Here is a 5,450-nt window from a genome sequence, read left to right on the forward strand (position 1 = left end):
TTGGGTTTGCACTATCATCCATAGCCATTCAAGCCAGGTGCTCAGAATTTAAGGTCTCTCCTCTGATCATGGATTTTACTATTAAGAATATTTAAATCCCACAGGCTAGTGTTTCTTCCTTGTGGACTTAGCTGACACCTCACTTATTTGGTTGCTTGCTTTAAGACAAGTCTTTAAGACTTCAGCTTGTCTGATAGCCAGAAATCATTTGACTTCTTCAACACACTCTACTAAAGCAACCATATCTTCAGTGATAACTTCCTGACAGCAATGAATTGGTCTTTATTTGGGTTTACAATTAAGTTCAAGCCCAAAATTCATTCATATATCTAAGGTTCACATATATCCCTGGTCCACTCTAGTAGCAGCATTATCAGCTCGTTGAGAAATAATATAAGTATCCTTCATGTGACATTAGGTAATACTAATAATAACATTATTAATCTAGCCAACGGTATAGATTTTAAAATGCTATGGAACAAAGAAATATATATATATATATATATATATATATATATATATATATATATATATATATATATATATATGAAAGCTTTTTAGACTTAATTACACAGGAATTTCACTCATACCAAATTAAAACACGTAAGTGATGAAACATTGCTTAAGAAAACAATGAGATTGCATCCAAACCCAAGGACTGTGGCTTCTCGTAGCGGCAGTTTAAAGAGTGGTGCACACAGCAAGTGGGCCTTGTCGCCTTTGAGGGGCTGCGCAGTGCCCCTCAGAGTGAATGTGAAGGTTCAACAAGCTTGGTAGTGGGCTCTTGGGCCCAGTGGGAGTCGGTACCATGCAGTGCATGTGGGATCTGTGTTTCTCCTTCCCTGCAGACCGTGACATGGGTGCTCGGCACCGAGCCCGGGCCCATTCCATCCAAATCATGAAGGTGGACGAGATTGTGGCCAGCAAGTGCCGCCGGCCTGCGGTCAAGCAGTTCCGTGACTCCAAGATCAAGTTCCCACTGCCCCACTGAATCCTGCGACGCCAGCACAAGCCACACTTCACCACCAAGCGGCCCAACACCTTCTTCTAGGCTGAGGCCTCCCACCCCAGTCTGTCCAATAAATGCCTCAGGGACCTGCACAAAAAAAAGAAAGAAAGAAAAAAAGAAAAGAAAACAATGAGAGACACAAGGCAAAAATTTCACTAATGCTCATTCACTAAGGCAAAACTATGTCTGCAGAAGTAAGATGTATCTCCAAAAGCAAATAAACTAGAAAAAATAGCAATTAAATGTTGGTCTTAAGTTGACAATTATTGGACAAGCTCAAAATCAAAATCAAGAGATTTGAACCTAAATCCAATAACTTCAAAATCCACAACCGTGGAATGGCAGCTGTTTGCTTTTTCTCAGTCTAAGGTGTTTCAGATTTAAGTCCAAAGGAATATTTTAGTTCCCTTAATCTGAAACAGATGTGTTTAAGGTAAAGTCTAGTTCACTTAGTGGGGTTTCCAAATCAGTTTCTTTTGATGGGGGCCTATGAAGTATTCGGTACAGAATCTAAAATCCCAGTAGGCTGTAGCATGAAGTATGAATCACAGAAAGGATTCTCTTGATAACATGGCCAAAGTACATGAGATGAAGTATCACCAATCTTGCTTCTAAGGAACATTCTGGTTGTGCTTCTTTTAAGACAGACCTCTCTGCTATTTTGGCAGTCCATGGTAATTTCAACATGATTTCCCCAACGCCATAATTCAAATTCGTAGATAGTTCTCTGATCTTCCTTATCTGATGTCCATCTTTCATGGGAATATGAGGTTATTGAAAATACCATGGTATGGGTCAGCCATGAGTCAGGCATAGCTTAATCCTCAACATACCATCCTTGCTTTTCAACACTTTAAATAGGTCGTGTGCAGCAGATTTACCCAATGCAGTGTGTCTTTTCATCTCTTAAATGCTGCTTCCATGAGTATTGATTGTAGATTCAAGTAAGATGAAATCCTCGACAACTTTAATATTTTCTCTGATTATCATGGTCTAGTTGTGAGGATTCTTGTTTTCTTCACATTAGTTGCAATTCATATTGAAAGTTACAATCCTTGATCTTTCTCAGCAAGGGCTTCGAGTCCTCCTCACTTCCAACAAGCAAGGTTGTGTCATCTGAATATCACAGGTTGTTAATAATCCTTTCTCCAATCCCGAAGCCTCATTCTTCATATAACTGAGTCTTGAGTTATTGACTCAGCATACAGATTGGATAAGTATGTTGAGAAGATACAATCCTTACAAAAACTTTTCCTGATTGTATTTTATTTTAAGAAGGCAGAGCATGTACACAGTCCCCCAGTAACACAAATTATGCAGTCGAGTTTCCCACATTTGGGGAAATCGCAGGGGTCAGCACATCCGGAGTGTAATGGAGAAGCCTCGCCCTGGGAAAACCACCTTCATGATCATGGTATCTCCCCTGCCAGGTAAGTATCCTGTTCTGATTTAACATCTCTCAGTATTCCCTTATTCTTTTCACACAACTGCCTCTTGATCCATGCACAAGTTCTGCATGAACACAAGTAACCCCTCTGGAATTCCCATTCTTCTCAAAGTTGTCCATAGCAGTTAGGATCCACATAGTCAAGTGCTTTTGTGTAGTCAATAAAATATAAGTAAACATCCGCCTGGTATTCTCTGCTTCAACCAAGATCCAACTGACGTTACCAATGATATTCCTTGTTCCATCTTCTTCTGAATCCAGTCTGAATTTATGGCAGCTCCCTGTCAATGTACTATTGCAATCATTGTTGGATGATCTTCAGGAAAAATTTATTTGCGTGTAATATCATTGATTTGTTCTATAATTTGCACATTCTGTTAGGTTACTCTTCTTTGAATGTGTACAAATATGAATATATTCTAGTGAGTTGGCCAAGTAGCTGTCCTCCAAATTTCTTGGCATAGACAAGTGAGAGCTTCCAGTGCCTCATTATCTTATTGAAACATTTCAATTTATGTTCTGTCAGTTCCTGGCGACTTGTTTTTTGGCTAATGCTTTCAGTGAAACTTGGATTTCTTCCTTCAGTACCATTAGTTATTGACCATCTGATATCTCTGGAAATAGTTGACTGTTGCATAGTTTGTTTTGTTTTTTGGTACAGTGACTCTGTGAACTCTTTCCAACTTTTTTGACGTTTCCTGCATCAGTCAGTTTTGCCCATAGAATCTTTCAATATTGCAACTGGAGGCTTGACTTTTTCCTTCAGTTCTTTCCGTTTAGGATTTGCTGAGCATGTTCTTCGTTTTTGGTTTTCCAACTCCAAGTCTTTCCCCATTATTTTTGTCATCCCAAGCTGCCCTTTGAAATGGTCTGTTCCACTTTTTCACTTCATAATTTCATCCATTTGAATTTGCTCCTCTATGATTAAGAGCAAGTTTCAGAATCTCTTCTTACGTCCACTTTGATTTTCCTTTCATTTTAGTGACGTTTTGCCTACTTCATGTATTATGTTCTTGACGTCATCCCAGAGCTTATCAGGTATCCTGTCCTCAGTGTTCAAAGTGTCAAATCTGTTCCTGAGATGTTCTTCAAATTCTGGTGGCACATACTCAAGGCTCTATTTTGGCTCTCCTGGAAGTATTTCAATTTTCTTCAGCAACAACACTAACTCACAAAGAAATAATTGATGGTCTGTTCCACAGCCAGCCTCTCTCCTGGTTTTAGCTGCTGATAGTGAGCTTCTTCATCATTTCTTTCCACAAAAGTAGTCAAATTTATTTCTGTGTATTCCATCTGAAGACATCCACCTTTATAGTCCTCATTTATGTTGTTAAAAAAAGTATTTGCAATGAAGATATTGTTGGGTCTTCAAAATTCTATTATGTGATCTTCAGCATCTTCTCTATCACCAAGGCCACGTTTTATAACTACTGTTCCTTCCTTTTTATTTCCAACTTTTGCATTCTTGTTGCCAATATTAATGCATTTTAATTGTACATTTGATCAATTTCATACTAAATACATTGGTAGAATTCTTCAATTTTCTTCATTGTTAGCTTTAGTGGCTGTTGCATAAACTTTAATAATAGTTGTATTAAATGGATTTATTTGTATACAGATACATAGAATCCTATCACAGATAGCATTTTATTTCAGGCTTGGTCTTGAAATATTTTTATTGATGATAAATGCAACACTATCACTCTTGAATTAGCCACTGAAGCATAGTAAACCATAAGATTTTCTGATTCAAAATGGCCAGTACCAGATTGTTTCAGCTCAGTAATGCCTAGAAAATAGATCTTTATGTGTCCATTTCATTTTTGACAACTTCTCACTTTTCTAGATTCATACTTCATACATGTTAAGTTCCTATTATTAATAGTTACTTGCAGCTGTTTAATTTCATTGACGCGTCATGCCCTATCAGGAAATAAAAGTCCTGAATGCTTTACTTCATCCATGTCATTATGGCAGATCCTACTTTGAGAAGGTAGCCCTTCCTCAGTCATATTTTGAGTGCCTTCTGACTTGAGGGGTTCATCTTCTGACACCGTATCTGACAATGTTCTGCTGCAATTCATGAGATTTTTCAGTACCTCACAATGTTCTGCTATTTATAAGATTTTTTAGTGGCTAATTCCTCAAAAGTGGAAGCCTATGCTTTTTTAAAGATTTACTTAGTCTACAAACTCTGCTGAAACCTATTCACTTGAAAAGACATAACATTAGACCTGATAGGAGACTGAAGTGGAGTGTGTGGAAGTGATTGCCTGTTTTTCAATTTTGAGCAAGCTGTTTGCCCCTAGGTTAGAAAGATCGGTGCCCAGATGGAAATTGAGCTACCATATGACCCAGAAATTCCCCTACTGGGCATATACAGAAGAGGCAAGCAACAAACTATGACTAGACATCAGTGCTACAATACTCATCGTAGCACAGTTCAAAGTTGCAAGGAGTTGGAAAAAACCCAAATTTGCATCAACAGAAGAATGGATCAAAAAACTGTGGTACATACATACAACAGAGTACTATGCATCACTAAAAAGCAGTGATGAACGCATGAAGCATATCACCGCATGGGAAGAACTGGAGGAAATTATGCTAAGTGAAGTATGTCAAGTGCAAAAGGACAAGTACAACATGAGGCTGCTGTGATAAGCTTAAAAAATGCAAAGGGGGCATAGGGAAAAAGCTACTGTATACAAACATTCCTGGGGTGAGGTCCAGGTAGTATGGCAGGGGAATATATGGTAGCCAACTAAAAAGGAATGGGGAGGAGATAGAAATGTTTAGTGGGGGAACAGGGCACTAACTCACACATGGGGAGGAAGGGTATTGCTTATATCTCCACAGGGAAAGAGGGACCAGACTTCAACTTGGTGTTCTGAGATGTGACTGCAGCATGCTGGCATGGAGCAGGGAGCCAGCAACAGCTGCCCCTCCCCCCAGAAGAATTTACTTTAGAGGACAGCATTGAAGTGGGACTTGTCT

General features: G+C 38.8%; 2 non-coding genes across 2 annotated transcripts; one reads left to right on the forward strand and one right to left on the reverse strand.

The window, feature by feature from the left end:
- Positions 1 to 638: 638 nt before the first annotated feature.
- On the forward strand, positions 639 to 770 carry LOC142435321 (small nucleolar RNA SNORA68). The gene has a single exon (XR_012781397.1). It is a non-coding gene; the product is annotated as a small nucleolar RNA SNORA68 (small nucleolar RNA).
- Positions 771 to 2,283: 1,513 nt separating this feature from the next.
- LOC142435075 (U1 spliceosomal RNA) lies at positions 2,284 to 2,447 on the reverse strand. Its single transcript, XR_012781225.1, has one exon. It is a non-coding gene; the product is annotated as a U1 spliceosomal RNA (small nuclear RNA).
- Between the last annotated feature and the right edge of the window lie 3,003 nt (positions 2,448 to 5,450).

Source organism: Tenrec ecaudatus, chromosome X (genome assembly GCF_050624435.1).
Source record: "Tenrec ecaudatus isolate mTenEca1 chromosome X, mTenEca1.hap1, whole genome shotgun sequence".
NCBI lineage: Eukaryota > Metazoa > Chordata > Mammalia > Afrosoricida > Tenrecidae > Tenrec > Tenrec ecaudatus.